At 39.1% G+C, this 19,183-nt stretch overlaps 1 pseudogene; it reads right to left on the bottom strand.

Annotated features, from left to right (window-relative positions):
* Positions 1-15,730: 15,730 nt before the first annotated feature.
* Positions 15,731-17,809, bottom strand: LOC115032150 (annotated as a pseudogene).
* Between the last annotated feature and the right edge of the window lie 1,374 nt (positions 17,810-19,183).

Raw genomic sequence — 19,183 nt, forward strand, 5'->3', positions numbered from 1 at the left:
TGGGGTATTGACCTACGAGGCAACTACGGACGTGTTTAAATATGAGGATGACATAATCTGACAAGTATAATATTGTTAAATTATTGGGTATCGTTAAACCAGATACATGGAGGAAATATTATTTCCTTTAGTAGAATACCTTTTAGCTGAAAAAAAAAAAAAAAAAAAAAAAAATTCGAAGTCATTGTAAGAGTGAAAGTACTCTTACAGAACATTTTCAAGCTAAAAATGAGCACATTAGTAGTCAACCATTAGCTGCGAGGCCAACAACAATGAAATCATTTTTCCAGAGGTATAAAAACGTTCAGAAAACAGAACTTTGTGGACTGTCTAAACAAGGGGTAACTAAAACTCTGCTTCCAGATTTCCTCCATCAGCTTCCCACTTGACTCATCTTTTCCTCCAAGACAGGATTAGTTAACGAAGAAAGATGAACTGGCCATCTTCTGTAACCAGCTGTTATGCCCAGTTTGCGGGAACCCCAGGAGACTGCCAGAAATTGGGACACCAGTGTAATAAAAAAGAGTCACACCAGCAATGGAGGAGTGTCACCTGAGTTTTCGATCTTAGCCTTTCTGAATGGTGTGAGGTGGAATCTCAGGGTCGTTTTGATTTGCATTTCCCTGATGACTAAGGATGTTGAACATTTCTTTAGGTACTTCTCAGCTATTTGAGATTCCTCAATTGATATTTCTTTGTTTAGCTCTGTACCCCATTATTACTAGGGTTATTTGGTTCTCTGGAGTCTACCTTCTTGAGTTCTTTGTATATTTTTTATATTAGCCCTCTGTAGAGCATAGGGTTGGTAAAGAACTTTTCTCAATCTGTGGGTTGCTATTTTGTCCTATTGACAGTGTCCTTTGCCTTACAGAAGCTTTGCAATTTATGAGGTCCCCATTTGTCAATTGTTGATCTTACAGAATGAACCATTGGTGTTCTGTTCAGGAAATTTTCCTCTTTGGCAATATGTTTGAGGTTCTTTCCCACTTTCTCTTCTATTAGATTTGGCATATCCAGTTTTATATGGAGGTCCTTGATCTACTTGTACTTGAGCTTTATACAAGGAGATAAAAATGGATCAATTTGCATTCTTCTACATACAGACTGACAGTTGAATCAGCACCATTTGTGGAAAATGCTGTCTTTTTTTCACTGGATGATTTTGGCTCCTTTGTCAAAGATTAAGTGACCATAAGTGTGTGGATTCATTTCTGGGTCTTCAATTCTTTTACATTGATCTACCTGCCTGTCTCTGTACCAATGCCATAGTGTTTTGTTTTTGTTTTTTTATCACTATTGCTCTGTAATATAGCTTGAGGTCAGGGATGGTGATTCCCCCAGAAATTCTGTTATTTTTGAGAATAGGGTTTTGATATCCTGGGTTTTTGTTATTCCAGATGAATCTGAGAATTGCATCTTTCTCTCTCTGTGAAAAACTGAGTTGGAATTTTTATGAGGATTGCATTGAATCTGTAGATTGTTTTGGTAAGATGGCATTTTTTTTTTACTATGCTAATTCTGCCGATCCACGAGTCTGGGAGATTTTTCAATTTTCTGAGGTCCTCTTCAGTATTTTTCTTTAGAGACTTGAAATTCTTATCTTTCTTTCTTCAGAGACTTGGTTAGAGTCACACCAAGATATTTTATATTATTTGGGACTATTGTGAAGGATGTTGTTTCCCTAATTACCCTTTGAGTAGAGGAAGGTGTAAGACCCAAAAAGCCTTATATCTGGGATGTCCCACTCACAGAGACTCAGAGACAGAGATCAATGCAAAAAGCAAGAGGTTTATTGATCCAACATGCTGGGATTGTCCTGAAATCGGGATAGAAGCGACCCTGAGTAGCTAAAGCACACACCCTTTAAACATTTTTTAGAGCAGTTTTCTGTCATAGTTTAGGGCTGGCAGTTTATCATTGGTTAACCTTTAATACCATTTAGGGGGCAGACTTAAGGACATTGTCTGGGCTTTCCTAAACAATCAGACGACTATCCCTTAGCACACCTTGCAGGGAGGCAAATTCTAGGAAAAGAACACATTTATTTAACTTTTTACGACAGTGATCATTTTGAGCTACCACAAATCTTACAAAGGCTTCTAATTTGTTTGAGTTAATTTTATATTCAGCCACTTTGCTGAAGTTGTTCATCAGCTATAGGAGTTCTCTGGTGGTTTTTTTGGGAGGTACCTGTGTACACTATCATATCATCCATAAATAGTGATATCTTGACTAGCCAGAGCAATTGGGCAACAAAAGGAAATCAAAGGGATACAAACTGGAAAGGGAGGCATTTTTTTCAATTGAAGTTCCCCCTTTCATAATGACTCCCTCTTGTATTAAGTTGACATAAAACTAACTAGGATATCCATATAAAGCATGACAGTGATGGACAACCATTTTTCCTGTTTAGATACTGTTTTAAGTTCATACAGACATGGCAGGAATCTAAAGAAATGTGTCACTTGGGTTCTGCAAAGCAAACTACTTTAGTTTCTAGAATTGTCACAGTTCAAGCTGAGTGGAGGAACTGCAAATTACCATGGTTCTGGCTACCAATGGATCCCATAACCTAACTATCCCTTCTCATCTTAAGGCCTGATGTGTGTCTCCAAGGCAAGAGACTGAAAATTCCTCTCCTAAGAAATAATAAAGGGAAAAGTAAGAAAGGAAGAAAGAAAAGGGAAAAAAGATAGGGAGAAAGGGAGGGAAGGGTGTTGTGTGCAGTTTTAAAATCCACCCTACCAGCTTTCCTGGGAGCTCAGCCACATTGGAAAGGAAGATACAGGGAAATAGGGACCTGTCAAGTTCATCTCTGGAGTCCTGACTTGAGGTAGTGTTTAAAGACAAGGCAAGAAGTACTCATGACTCAGCAGTCGAGGCATGGCATGTTCCTTTGCCTTCAATTGTATCAGCTCCAAGTTTCTTCTGCAAAATGACCTGACAAGCTGTGACTGTTTCTTCAAGACACAGGTTTTCCCTCTGGCTTCCTGAACGGCTTCAGCCCAACAGGAAACGACTAGAAAAATTTTACTTTTATGGGATCTATACTTTTTATAGTCTAATAGACAAAGAACACAAGTGTCTCTTTGGAATGTGTTCATTCTTGGTCAGACAGACTATGGTATTAATATTTGAAAAGTCATGTTCAGGTTCCTTTTGTTAAACTTCCCTTCTCAATCTGTTATAGAGTTAGTGATGCCTGAGGAAAGACCATAGACTCAATCCAGTTATTTTTTTTTCTAATTTTTTTTTAAATTTTTAATATTTTTTATTACATATTTTCCTCAATTACATTTCCAATGCTATCCCAAAAGTCCCCCATACCGCCCCCCACTTCCCTACCCACCCATTCCCATTCTTTTGGCCCTGGCATTCCCCTATATTGGGGCATATATAGTTTGCAAGTCCAATGGGCCTCTCTTTCCAGTGATGACCGACTAGGCCATCTTTCGATACATATGCAGCTAGAGACAAGAGCTCCGGGGTACTGGTTAGTTCATCATGTTGTTCCAACTATAGGGTTGCAGATCCCTTTAGCTCCTTGGGTACTTTCTCTAGCTTCTCCATTGGGAGCCCTGTGATACATCCAATAGCTGACTGTGAGCATCCACTCCTGTGTTTGCTAGGCCCCCTCAATCCAGTTATAATTAAAAGATTTATTAATTGTTTGCTAGAAGGACAATCTCTGAGCCATGTTTGAGACTGCCACTCAGGAGGGATATAGGGAAGAAGTTTTAAAGGGGAAAACCACATGGAGACCTTCAACATATAAACAACATGCAAACAAGTAAAAACTGTTCTGTTCTGCCAAGTGATTAAGGCAATTCAAAACAATCTTTGGATATCTACATAAGAAAGTTACAGAAGCAAAAATAAACAAACAAATAAACACCAGTTAGTTATATCATAACAAGTAGAGAGTCACACCTGTACGATGTTTTGGGTAGGGATCACTGAGTCAGAGTTACTGGGATCATCCAAGGACTGGAGTGTACCAAGATGTATGCCTCACATAGCATGGAGCTTCTTTAACCATAACATTTCCCACAAGCTCTAGATCATATGAATTAAAGTATGGATTCAGATTTATGTAGAGGTAAAGATAATTTTAATTAACCCATTCAGTCAGATCCCATCACCCATCTTGAGTAACCCTTTCTGTAACTCTCTGATTTTAAAAGGTGTTTGTATTACTGAAGGAGCCTACAGGCCTGCATAAGCTTTGGTATGCTAATAAGTGCCCTTTGTTTCTTTCAACAATGATAGGGAAATGGCTTCCTTGATAGAAGGGAACTGTGTTTCTTTGGACCTAGCAAGTAGCCTTTTGTTAATGATAAGGAGTGACATAGTCTCCTTTTTAGCTCCTTCCCATCTAAAATATGATGTTGCCACACCAAGGAAGGCTGGAATTCTGCTTAAAGGCCTGGAGGAGGCAGGTACATCTGGTCAGCTGTCAAGGTTTTGTTGGAACATCTGAAACTAGTAAAATGACAGTAGCTTTGGAGTCTTATGGAATACTGGTCCAAAGCTGAAGCTGGTAGGAAATTTTATTGGAAGCATCTGGTTTATATTGGCTTCAAGTCCAGGGCTTGTTAGTTTTGAAGGGCCAACTGATGGTGTGTTTGGAGCAATTTGCAGTCTTCAGTTGATCAGAAATCTGCTGGGAGAAATATATAGACTAGGAACAGAAGTTAAAGTTTAGAAGTTTAGGGCCGGAGAGATGGCTCAGTGGTTAAGAGCACTGACTGCTCTTCCAGAGGTCCTGAGTTCAATTCCCAGCAACTACATGGTGGCTCATAACCATCTGTAATGGCATTAGATGCCCTCTTCTGATGTGTCTGAAGACAGCTACAGTGTACTCAGATAAATAAAATAAACATATAAATAAAATAAACTTTTTTTAAAAAAAAGTTTAGGAATTTAAAGGACAATCGTACATTTGGAACTTTTGGGCCCATTCTCCTGGTAGTTAGGAGAGGAAAGGAGTCACAAGACCAGGAGGGAGGGAGGGAGAGAGAGCAAGCGAGCACTCATCCTCAAAGACAGCCAGGTAAGGAAACTTAGACTGCACTTCTAGAGTACAGTCGACCTTTTAGACTTACGACTCCCTTGATTCCCCATAGCTTACATGATTTTTTAACTTACAAAAAAATAATAAACATTTTAGCTATATTAGCATTACCATTGTTTGTAATCTGTATTAAAATCCATGTTGTAGAAAAAAAAAATATATATATATATATGTATATATATATATATCCCAAGTGCTATAGCCATATATATGGATTGGACAGAGATGTATTTAACCCAATGAGAAATACCTTTAAGTCTGTACTTAGAAGATGACCTGTTGGGATAATATTCTTGTGCACTGGGTAAAGTTTGCCTTTGTATTATTCAAATGTTGACTTTTGTACCAGCAGAGAAGATACTGTCCGAACTTTGGTATTGTTATTCTAATTGCTCAGCACCTTGCATCATATTTTGTAATTTTGTAAGCATTCTTCTCCATCACCTTCAAATTGGTTTAATAAAGATGTGATTGCCTATAGCAGGACAGGAGAGGAAAGGTGGGAAACCAGCCAGAAATAGGAACCATGAGAAGAATTGAGAGGTACAGGATTTGCTAGCCAGACACAGAGGAATTCAGATGTATGGGGACTAAATAAGAGCTAATGGACCACATGACAAATGTGGAGTAGTATAAATGGCTTATTAAGTTATGGACATTAAATGGGAACAAGCCTAAGCTATAAGTGTTAGCATTTCTTCTAGGCTCTGCCCCACATGCCCTGGCAACAACCAGGCATGCCTGACTTACTATAAAAGGGACTTTTTGTCCCCTCCTCTCTCTCTCTTACTCTCTTACCCTGTGACTCTGTTCCCTCTCTGTCCCTTTTCTCCCCATTTTCCTCTCCCCTCTCTCTCTAGGTATTCCTGGTTGGTCTCTCTCTCTCTCTCAACCTCTCTCTCTCTCTCTCTCTCTCTCTCTCTCTCTCTCTCTCTGTCTACTATCCCCCCACTCAACTCCTGCCCCCATGCCTTAAATAAACTCTCTTCCATACTATATCCATTGTATGGCTGGTACCTCAGGGGTAAGGATGCCTCAGCATGGGCCCTCAGAGGTATCCATTCCCTCACACCATACATACTCCTGGCTTCCTTTTCTTTTTTATAAAACACAACAATAAGGCCTAAGCTTTTATAGACAACAAAAAGTCTCCATGTCATTATTGGGATCTGGTGGGTCAAGACAGTCTGATAATAACAACGAAAGAAACTTTAAAATCTTGAGGTTGTGACTGAATAGTAAGTAGTCAGTGCTCTACTAACCAGCTTATCAAAATTTCATTAATCAATGTTAAAACTCTGAACTTTTGAAATCTAGTAAACAATAGCATAAAAGATGGAAAGAAATCTGAAATGTTTTCCATTTTCAAAAATGTTAAATCATTTCATATATATATATATTAGATTTTTCGAGACAGGGTTTCTCTGTGTAGTCCTAGCTGTCCTGGAACTCACTCTGTAGACCAGGCTGGCCTCAAACTCAGAAATCCTCCTGCCTCTGCCTCCCAAGTGCTAGGATTAAAGGTGTGCGCCACCACTGCCCGGCCATTTTTAACAATTTTTATTAATCATCTGTGAGTTTCACATCATGCATCCTACTCACACTCATCTCCCTATTCCCTCATATCCACCCTTTGCTTTTGCAAACTCCCCCTCCCCCAAAAACACACACAAACAAACAAAACAAAGCATAGAAAACATCTTATCACGGAAGTTGTTGTATGTCACAGTGTGTCCTACAGCATATCACTCTGCCCACACATCTTTACATGTAACTGTTCATTGCCATGAGTCATTGGTGTGGTTTGATGTCTTTGGCTTCTGTGACACCATCAATATTGAATCCTCATTGTGACTTTTCCTGGTTATCCTGTCGTGTTGCCCTGTGTTATGGAGATCCTGCTGCTTTGGATCAACCAGATTGGCACTTCTGCACATCCCAACCATTCACAGGTGATATAGACTTTGGGGTGGCCAACTCAGAGCACTAGGTCTGGGCCTTGGTGGTAGCTGAGCTAGTCAACATACGAGCTCTCCCTTATCCACACCATCAGGGTGAGCTCTCTAGCACTGCCCTGACTGGCCATCCAATGTCACCATCTGCAGAGGCAGAGTCAGCTGCTCTTCTGCTCTCATACTCTCCCAGCTCACCCACATCCATGCTTCCAGAACCATCTCTACTGTGCTGTCCAGTCAAGGTGTAGGGCTCACCCTCACAAGTGCTGCAGCCTTTGAAGGACAGGGACAGCTCTCCTGCTCTCACACCTTCAAGGCTGGCTCACTCATATCTTTGTATAGGTCTAGCTCCACTGTGCTGTCCAGAGGAGGTTCAGGCCAGCTCTCCCAAATGCTATAGCCAGTAAAGGGCCAGGGCTAGCTCTCCCACACTCATGACCCCTGGGCCAACTCTCCCATCTTGCTGTGCCGCAGACCCTCTGGGCCCCTTTGTCTGCGTGGAACGGGTCTCTAGTCTTGGGTGGGCAAAGCGTGGGATGAATGACAAACAGATACACACAGGAGAGGTCGTGTGGAATCTGAATGTAATGTCAAATCGAGCATCAGACTTTTTATACAGAAGACAATAAGGAAGTTGGGTGACATATCCTCAAGGTACAAATGAGGTAACCGGATGCTTGATGACTCTTACACAGAACAGAGGAATGAAAATGCAAAGACTGGCAGGAACTGGGCAATAAAATAACTGAGACAAAGTCAGCCCTATCTAAGGTCAGCTATAGTCTTAGAAGCCAGGTGTGAGATCTTTTCACTCCTAGGGCAAGGGCTTTCACACCCAAGTCATGGTTCTAACCAGGGAGTTCCGTTCTAGCTAACCATCTCATGAATAATGCAATACTCTAAAACCAAAGCCTGATCTACTTCCTAAACCATTGTAAATTCCTGTATATGGGAGCGACTTGGCTTTTATTGATAGTGTAATACCAGAGGCTATTCTGAATGTCACTGTCTAGGTCAAGGACGTTCTAGGACTGTTGGAACACTGGCAGAAGGCTTTAGCTATGTCAGAATTCAATCTTAAAAGGCATTTATAATAAAGAGAGCACGTGGATCCATCCACTAGACTAACACGGGAATGGAAAATTAATGTATGGGTTAGAGAGAACGCCAGACTCCAGGAGCAAGTTTCTGTGAAACTCTTTTTGCTTCATGAGCAACTTTTAGGCATCCCTGCCTGACAAGCTGACTTGACCAGAGTGCCCTGGCATTGCTGCAAGAGGTAAGGGGTTTCAGGGAGGGCATCATCACCCCCACACCCATGCCACTTCACCATAGATGAGCTCTCACCATTGGGGCTAGCTTATCTGCACCCCCTTGACCAGAGCCAGCTCCACTGTGCTGTCCAGGTGAGGTACAGGGCCCCTCTCCAGAGTATTACAGCCAGTAAGGAGCAAGGCCAGTTCAGTTTACCTGCTCTCCTGACTCAGAGGTCAATTCTCCTGACTACCTCCAGTGTCAATGGACAAGGGGTACATCCACCCCACTCCTCACCTTACCCACAGTCAGCTTTCCCACACTCATGCCCTCAGGTTGGTCTCACCCACACCACCTCTCCACCAATCCCCGTCCCACCCAATCAGGGGCCAGCTCTACTGTACTGCATAGGAGAGTTGCAGGGCCCTAGTCTCCTGAATGCTGCGCTAGTGAGAGGTGAGGCCAGCTCTCCAGAGCACCACAACCAGTGGAGCCATCTCCATGATCCTTTGCAGTCTGCATTTGCATATTTTACATTATTTTTCTTAGATCCTCAGAATTTACTTAAACTTTTGTATTTTCAGGACTTTATACATCTTAGAACACCCTCTTACACCCTCAGAACTTGCATAGACTTTTTTAACCTCCCTACCCCCATCTAATTATTTTACCAGAGACATCAGTAGTTATTACTGAGAACAGTAATAGCAAAGAAAGTTTTTCTTTTTTAAATAATGGAACAATAAAAAGTTATGTGTGAATTCTGTTTATCCTTTAGCATCAAGCCTTTAGCAGGACAAACCTTCAAATGAAGACCTCAACTTAGGGACCAACTTCTGTACACAAGACCCAAGCATGGAAGAAAAGTCAAAGAGTTAGACATCTGTAATTACATTTGTCCATCCTAATTTTCATACCTCCTGCCACTGAGGGAGCTCCCCCACCCACATACCCACTCCCACCTCGGTGTCCTAGCATTCCCCTATGCTGAGGCATAGAGCCTCCACATGACCAAGGCATCCTCTCCAATTGATGCCAGATCCTCTGCTACATATGCAGCTGGAGCCATGGGTCCCTCCATGTGTACTCTTTGCTTGGTGGTTTAGTCTCTGGAAGCTCGGGGGAGGGGGGGTCTGGTTGGTTGATACTGTTGTTCTTCCTATTGGGTTGCAAACCCCTTCAGCTCCTTCAGTCCTTCTTCTAACTCCTCCATTAAGGTCTCAGTGCTCAGCCAGATAATTGGCTGCAAGTGTCAGGCTCTGGTAGAGCCTCTCAGAAGACAGCCATACCAGGCTCCTGTCAGCAAGCTCTCCTTGGCATCAGCAATAGTGTCAGGGTTTGGTGTCTGTAGATGAGATGGATCCCCAGGTGGGGCAGCCTCTGGATGGCCTTTCCTTCAGTCTCTGCTCCAGTCTTTGTCCCTACATTTCCTTTAGAAAGGAACAATTCTATGTTAATATTTTTAATATGGGTGGATGTCCCCATCCCTCAACCAGAAGCCATGCCTAACCTTTGGATATGGTCTCTACAGATTTTCTCTCCCCTTTGTTGGGTATTTCAGCTAATGTTAATCCCCAGTGGGTCCTGGGAACCTCTTGCTTTCCTGGCATCTGGGACTTTCAAGTGACTAAGCCCAGTTTCCCATCCCCCACTTCTACACACCTCTGTTTAATGTCCTGACCCTATGTACTTCTCCCCAGTCTCCTCTCACATCTGATCCTGCTCCCCTTTCACCTCTCCCTTCCAGATCCCTCCCTTCCTCTACCTCATGTGATTATTCTGTAGCCCCTTCTAAGTAGGACTGAAGCACCCACATTTTGGTCTTTCTTCTTCTTGAGCTTCATATATGGTCTGTGCATTGTATTGTGGGTATTCTGAGTTTTTTTCCTAATATCCACTTTTCAGTGATTGCATACCATATGTGTACTTTTGTGACTGGGTTACCTTACTCAGGATGATATTTTCTAGTTGCATCCATTTGCCTGCAAATTGCAGCTTTGTATCTCCTTCCTTCTGTTGCACAAGAGGACTTTGGGGGGGGGGCATTTTGGTTATGGTTGGCTTTTTTATTATTGACACCCCTCTCTTTAAGCATTGGTTTTGGTGTTTGGGGGTGTGGGTGTCTTCCATTGTCAGTTATTTTTTATTTAATTTCGTCACTGTTGGCAAGATTTTAAGTATCTGCTAATTTCCTCAGAGATAAATTTATGTTAGTTACTATTCTTTGTATCTGACAAGAACTCTGTGGGTTTGTCTGGTTAGTTGCTTTTGAGACAGTGTCACTATGTAACCCTGGCCCTGAGACTCATAGAGATCCACCTGCCCCTGCCTCTCAAATGCCATGACAAAAGTCATATGTCACTAGTATTTCTTTAATTATATGTATATGTATATCAGCTATTCTGAGTTTTTTAAACTTAGAAATTTCTATAGGTTTTTTTCGGTTTATTTTTTTTGTTTTTTTTTTAACTGTGTTATTGGGGGATTAGGGCTCATAACAGTCTGTAAGTTCATTTCTAGGGGACTTGATACCATATTGATACCATATTCTTTACTGACTTCAGGACACCAGGCACACAAGTGATACACAGAGACACATGTAAGTAAACACCCATACACATAAAACATGAACTACATATATGTAAAATAAAGCTATTAGCCTTTTTTTTTTTTAAGAAGGAGGCTGTTGACAGGGATGGAGGCATTGGTTATTGAGGAAGTAAAAAAAAAAACCTAATTCTTTTTTAATAACTCATGGATGGACATATGTATTCCATAAGACAATTACTATACTTGAGCCCCACAGTTATTCTTAGAGAACGGATGCGGCAGAGATAACCAGTTTCAGAACCAGTTTCATTTATGTACTAATTCAGTCTTTAGAGGTAGAGGGAAAACTATATTTTTCTAGCATTTAGCATAGGTACTTCTACATTATCTTATCAATAGTTTTGATTTCTGAGTTTTCAATTATTCTTGGTCTAAAGATGCAAATGGGAAATCTGGAGTTAATTCCAAGCTTTAAATTGCATGCCTTTCTACACACCATTATGAAACTTTCTGCCAGCCTACCCCATTACAAATAATTTTTGTTCACACTGTGAAGTGCTTTTTTAAATGAAAATATGAAACTTTTTGGATTAATAAAAGAAAAAATTATGTTGAGATTACTGAAATATATGGTAAGGGGAAAATCATTTACCCATAAAATTATAAAGAACTAAAATGATTTTGTTGTTGAAACTTGAACTTCAGTGCCTGACAAGTACTTGGTTAAATTAGAAAGATATTATATTTGTGTCTATGTGTATAGGAAAACAATATAGACCTATACATGATTTTAGGCATCCACTGGTGGCTCAGAATGTATTGTCAACAGAGAAGGAATGAGAATATAGGCCACTACTTTGTATCTGAGGGATGAGATTAAGGGATATATGAGGTTGCCAGCTTAAAAAAAATAGATATAAATTGGGAAGAGACTCAGTACTGATAGTCAGGGGAAATGAGCTGATATTCGAGTAAGTTTTGCATGCCAGGCATTTTTTCTTAGCTACTATATACATTCTTACACATCCAATGGTTCTTTTTTTATGCATATTTTACAAGAGAAGACATTTGGATATACATATATTAGGTAATTTTTTTCATGCCACAGAAATTAGTAGATAATATTTGAACTAAAGCTGTCTAGCAGGAAGAGAATGAAGATCAGAGAATTGATGTGATTTAATTTTCTATTTTCCAGGCTTGAAAATAGTCACCAAGATCTGCAAAATGCCTTGCTCACTGTTCACTTCGTGGTGTTCAGTTAGAGTAATAAGAGGGATTAAAACACTCTTGGTGCTGGAGGGATTAAGACATTTCTTCTGTCATGTTCTTAGTTGGTGTTCTCTTTGGTTTGTTTGCTTGTTTCAGACAGTATTTCATTATGTAGCAAGGGCTGGCCTCAGAGTCTACATCCTCCTGCCTCAGCCTTCTGAGAACTGGGATTACAGGTGTGCATCTGAACACACCTATTGATTTTTCTTTTTAGTAGAAGATATATGATATCATTCATTACAGTATGAAGAACTAGAACTAGGCCTGGTACACACACATGCCTGTAATTCTACATGAGGCAGGAGACTGAAGTTTGAGACCAGGAAAGATACTTTTTTTAGGGCTCACCAGCATGTGCAGGATACTTAGTATGAGCCTCAGCATCTTAAAATAAAACTAAGAAAAGAAAATAAATATATACTATTAGTGGTGGTTTCTTTTACAAAACCTTTCAAATCATTTTTTATTACATTTTCTCTATCTTTGCTACTCAAATTTTTTTCAATTTATTTGTATACATGTAATAAATTTAAAAAAACTAAAAGAGTTTGAAAACATGAAGCATTTAGGCTTTTAGTCTTGATGTGTGACTTAAATATTAGAAAGAGATAACAAATACACAGTTTATTGTTTTAAAATATTTCATTTAATAACCAATTAATAGCAACTATAATCACTTTGATACCCATACCTTGCATAATCTTAAAATAATAGAATTCCCTGGTACTATTATCGTATTAGATTTTGGTTTTAATCTAAATTTCTACATTTTGCTAAGGAACCTTGATATTAAATAAGGAAAATAATTAAATATTAACTCATGTTTTTTCTTCAGGTTTCACCTTGCTTAAATGTCTTGTCATGGTTGTTGTTTAGCAGTGATCTAGATGTGTTAGCAGACGTGTGCTAGGCCCTTTTTTATCTCTCTGATAGACCCAATGATAAAATTCAAGTAGTCATTGATTCTGGAGTCTGTGGAAAATTGGTGGAACTTTTGGTATAACTATAATTTTTGCTTAGTAGCTGTGTGATTATGTATTAAGTTTAACAATTAAGGTCATGGCCTTAAACATTTCAAAGTCACCATCTTTAGGAAGAATTAAAAAGTTACCAATTCTACCCTTTCTGGAGTAGTTATAATCCTTTAATTTACATCCTGAAATTCAAGAAAAATTTTTTTAAGTTTATCTCTGTATGAATGAACCCTTTTCTTTATGAAGAAGCTTAGTTCAGCAAGTATTTAAAGAATGTCTTTTGGTACCAAAGGTGACATGTGAAAATGTTATTTGAGAGAGAACACAATTCTTGCTTTCCCAGAACCAGTAGTCTAGTTTATTATTCATTACAATGATTATTAACTTATTTACAAAGCCAGGAAATTCATTTAGTGTCTCAATGATGTTTTTCTTACTGGCCAGTTATTATTACCTGTGTTTAAAGTCATAGCTTTTCCATGCAAAGAAATTAAAAGAAAATTATTGTTTAAAAAGAAGTTATAGCTGGAGAGATGGCTTAGGGGTTAAGAGCACTGTCTGCTCACCCAGAGGTCCTGAGTTCAATACCCAGCAACCACATGGTGGCTCATTACCATCTATAATGTGATCTGATGCCCTCTTCTGGCATAAGGTATACATGCAGATAGAACACTCGTACATAAAAAGATGTTACAGTTTCTTTATATTCCAGCCTTCTTTTAAAATTGTCTTCCTTTGTTTTGTGAAAAAGCTGATAGTAGTAAGCAAGGCATGGTAGCTCATGCCTTTAGTTCCAGCACTTGAGAGGCAGGAGCAGGCAGATCTCTTTGAGTTTTAGGCACAGCAAGTTCCAGACCAGCTAGAGCTACATAGCAAGACCCTGTCTCAAAGAACAACAGACCCAAAACAAAAGGGCATTAGTTATGCCCCAGTAAGGCAAGTAGCACAAAGAACGAGTTGTGTTAAAGGGTTGTCATTCCAATAGGAGGACAGTATCAGGGAAAGATAGATAGGTACAGTGGGATGGCCAAGACCCTAGCTTGAGAGTGGTTTCTACCTTAGTGGGCAGACAAGCAACCAGAACAAGGTTTAGAACCAAAAAATCAAGACCTGGTAGTCTGTCTGTCAGATTATCTGTATGTAGGAAAATGTGTACTAAAGCAACTAAATTCTTGTCAGAAAACGTGAAGGGAAAAAGTTTCTAGATTAGAATGAGATCCCTCAGTGCAAACTCATGGCTGTCAAAATAAGGAGCTATTTAAGTATGTGTGTATGTATTGAGTTAAAGTTCTTGGAGCAAAGACCCCTCTAAAAATATGTTGAGTACGTTGAGGACACAATTCTTGGTTTCCAAACATCACTGTTCACTTAAGGAAAGTCGGTGTTTTAGAGAACGGTTGGATTATGGAGGAGCAAAAATGAGGTGAACACAGAAAATAATGATCTTGGTAATAAATTACAGTAATGTATTAAAATGAATAAATAGCAGGAACCCCAGAGTCCACATTAAAATAGGTGGATGGATCAATAGGTAGATATGGCTGAGATGATAGTATTATAAAATAACTAAAAAAAATACAAATAATTTCTAATTCAGATGATGAGCATACATATATAAGTATTTATACTAGTGGTTAAAGTGTGTGTGGGGGTGCCCTGAGAACATATATTATGTTGACTGAAAAAAGTTATGTTTAGGTATATGTATAGACATGTACATATGGAATAAAAAATTGTGAAAAAAAGAGGCTATGAATTTGAAAGATAGAGGTGATGGGTATATGAGAGAGTTTGGAGGGAATTAAAGGAAGGAAAATGTAATTATAATCTCTAAAATAAAGTAAATAGATTAAAGAATGGGAATTTTACATGGTGTCAAGTATTTCTGTATCAAATACTGAATATAAAGGAGATATTAGGACTTGTGAAGAATAGTATAATCTTAATTAGTGACAGGGTTAAGTACCACAATAATGGGATAAAGCATATACAATATGCCACCCAATAAGATATTTATGATATATTTATGATATAGGATTAGATTTTCGTGTTGTGTGCCGCATGCCTTTAATCCCAGCACTCGGGAGGCAGAGGCAGGCGGATTTTTGAGTTCAAGGCCAGCCTGGTCTACAAAGTGAGTTCCAGGACAGCCAGAGCTACAGAGAAACCCTGTCTTGAACCCCCCCCCCCCCGCCACCACCACCACCAAAAAAAGGAAAAAAATATTATTAGGATGTCAGGTGAAAATTGAGAAGGGGCTCTGAGTGAAGAATATGGAAATTTTCAGTACTGATTTTGCAACTTTATATAAATTCTATCTTACCTCTTATTTTTATTTTTAGGCACAATGACTATAAAGTTGTATCACCTGCATTAAGTGCAGTTGGTAATATTGTAACTGGTGATGATATTCAAACACAGGTGAGTTCAAGATTTATGGCACATTGTTAATATCTTCCATATCATTTGATTGTATATTCATAAAGGCCTTAGTACTATAATTATACAGGTATCTGTGGCAGTAAGTAGTTTTCAACTTCAGTTACTTTATTGGGAATTGCCAAGTCCACTCGGTGTTCTGCTTGCAGGATTCAGAATCTTTTTTTTTTAATTTTGTAATTATATTTATGTACAGAAAACTTAGTGTACATTTAACCCAATTTAGTGACGAGTTCTTTAGCCTTTGCCTTTTCCAGCTTGGCAATGGGAGCCACAGTGGCGACGGATCTTGTCATATCTGTCATAATTGATCCCAATACCTTAGCCAGAGCACCTTGTCTTCCGAGTTAACCTGTGTGAAGGCAACAGTGGTGCATGTCTTCCTGTGGACCAGATGATGCAGTAGGGCACCCCCATCTTTCAACACAGGGCAGGCAAGAAAACCACCATCAGCTGAGCCTTCTTATTCTCCACCAAGATGGTGACTGTATTGACTCCTGCTCAGAGGACAGGTGGTCTCTTAGTTGGGACATCGCCTTTGCCAGCAGCTTTCTTCTCAACATGGGCCAGTAGCCTTTGCTTCTTCTCTTGCTTTGTCTCTGATCTGTACTTGTGGGCAAGCTGAAGCAGCTGAGTAGCTGTTTGACTATCCAGGGCCTGGGTGAACTGGTTAATGGCAGGAGGGACTTTGAGCCGCTTATAGAGGATGGCTCTTTGCCACCCAGGGCCTGGGTGAACTGGCAGGAGGGACTTTGAGCCGCTTATCGAGTATGGCTCTTTGCCACAGCCTGATGTAGCAGGGCCATTTGATGATGCGTGTTAGATCTCTTTTGGGCTGGATGTCCTTGCTGCCCAATGCCAAAGTTCTTGGGTTTTTTCTCAAAGGATTGACCACCTTTTTGGCCTCCTGTTTCTTGACGACAGAGGGGGCTGGGGCCACCTTTTTCCCCTTGGCCTTCTTTCCCGGCTGGTGGAGAGAGCAGGATTCAGATTCTTGTTTTTTGGGGTTTTTTGGTATTTTTTCGAGACAGGGTTTCTCTGTGTAGCTCTGGCTGTCCTGGAACTCACTCTGTAGTCCAGGCTGGCCTCGAACTCAGAAATCTGCCTGCCTCTGCCTCCCAAGTCCTGGGATTAAAGGCGTGCGCCACCACCGCCCGGCAGGATTCAGATTCTTAAGTAAATAAAAGTCATACTGAAATGAAGTAAGGTGCCCAGTTAGGTCACTCGGTAGAGCTTGAAATTCTTAAAGCAGACTAACAGGGAAATACATGTGCTATGAACCGATCAACCAGAAGATGCTGTAAAGGTTTTATAAAAAAAAAAAAAAAAAAAAAAGATGAATATGATGAGAAGCTGTAGTTTCTGTAAATGAATGGAACTGAACAAGTAGAATAGTATGAAGGTAGATGAGATGATATTTACATGGTCATGAGAGAGGCAGATACTTTGATGTGTGTTTAAGAACTATTAAACTCAACTAGAATAGAAACTGGTTTTTTATAAATAGGTTATAGGGCTTAAAATTCAGATTATGAGATGAAAGATTATTATAGCAAGGAAAAAGTTCCAGAATTGATAGTCAACTGTGTGTAAGAGTGCCTCTTTTGGAGAATGGTAAGATGTTAAGATTGACTCCAGATTTAGGCTAGAATTCTATTTAGATACTCACTAAAGCTGTTACAGAAGTAATCAATAGCAATTAGTAATACCCATTTTTAAGTAGTGCTCTATATTGGGATACACTGTGCTCACCAGATGAATTTTCAGTGTACTGCTACTCCAAACCTTTCACCTTCACTAAGTCAAAATCACTGTGAGTAATTGTGAATAAAAGAACAAAGCAGACACTTTTGACTGGTTGGTTTTTGTTTGAGACAGTAGCTCCAACTGACTTTAAACTCAGAGACTGGGATTAAAGGCACATGCCACACACTTGAATAGATAATACTTCATTATAAAAGTCAAATTGTGAAAATTCTGTACTTGAAAATTTTTTCTAATGTTATAGAAATTTATGTTGAGAATGAATATTCAGTCAGTTTTGAAAATGAAGATGAATCTTCTATCACTAAGTCATTCTTCAAATAGTCTTGTATGTTGAACTTTACATGTAATTTTATGGGTATGACTAGAAATCATTACTGGTTCACATTCTCAAATTTCAATTCTTTTCTACTTGGTAATATTCTTCAAAATACAATCTATGTTGATAATGCTATAGCTAAGTTACTTTAATTTGTATATTTGAAGGACATGTTTCTGGTTCACACTTTGGTGGAAAACAGAGCCATTCACTACACTAGTATTAAGTAAGCTTTGCTAACAGCAAGGTTTAAAAGTTAGCAGTTGCCTAGGTTTTACTTTGAAAGGAATTTATTTCTTGTTTTTCAGATTTATTTCTGTACTTCTAAGTAATTCGTAAGATTTTTGCATTTTTACTAAAATACTTTTTGTTTTCTGTCTTATCTATTTTAGGCCATTTTGAATTGTTCTGCATTTCCCTGCCTTTTACATTTGAGGCCAGAATGAGCTGTATGGAGAGACCCTGTCTGGGCAGGGTGGTTTGCTCAGCTTTAAATGTTAGGAATCATCTTCCTGTTAGCTTTAAATGATTATTAGGATCTGCCAAGTTTCTTCCGTCAGAGAATACTTACATATTTTGGTTAGTTGCATGCTTGCAGCTTATCACTTTAATATTTATGTTTTACTGACATGAGCTTTTAAAAAGAACTTTCTGAAGAATGGAGAGTGTCTGTTAACAAATCCTCCATTGCAAAATCATCTAAATGCTTGGCTGCCTGTGTGTACATTTTTTAGTATTTGCAATTCCGTTATTGCTAATTATGTGAACCTGGAGAAGCTTGACCGATTGTAGAGTAAATAAAAAACTTGCCAGGTATGGTGACTCCAAATCCCAACACTCAGGAGACAGAGGCAGTCAAATATGTGAGTTCAAGCCAGCCTGGGCTACATAGTGAGTTCCAGGCCACCAAGGACTAATGGCAAGACCCTAACTCAAAAAAGAACAACAAAAAATTATGTGCCCAACCCTTTCATGATTGGTAATATAACATTTTATTCTGCTTTTGTGTTACTATAATAAACAACATATATTTAGATAAAATATTAATATAATATTAAATCCTCCCTCCTCCAATTCTCTATTTTAAATTTCTGTGAAGGTATTTGGTAACCTTGGGCTGTATTAAACCACTTTGTGACCTTTTGACTGTCATGGACTGCAGATGGAGAGAGGCTGACTGGGGCTGGTCCACGGCATTGGAGAACAAGAATCTAAGCAAAATGGAGTGGGCATCAATCCATACTGTGCTCTCATTGAAGAAGCATATGGTAAGCAAGTATTCAGAAGTTTGTAACTATAGTTAATTCTTAATTATCTGCCCTAGGTGGCCTTTCCCCAATCTGTACCTCTACCCTTTCCCATTTTATAAGTTGTTTTCATTATTATAAAAGCTAGTCTCTAGTAACATATACTCATAATTCTTAATGAATAAGGTATAAGTGTGAAGTCATTGATTTGTGCAAAAAATAAATTTAAAGAAGTGTCCTAGTCCTTGTGGAGTGAACGGATGCTATTGGTTTGGTATTCTCATATAGTATACCATGCAGCTCTAATTAATAATCTGTTTCTTTTTTGTGTTCTT

The sequence above is a fragment of the Mus caroli genome, chromosome 10 (assembly GCF_900094665.2).
Source record: "Mus caroli chromosome 10, CAROLI_EIJ_v1.1, whole genome shotgun sequence".
Taxonomy (NCBI): Eukaryota; Metazoa; Chordata; class Mammalia; order Rodentia; family Muridae; genus Mus; species Mus caroli.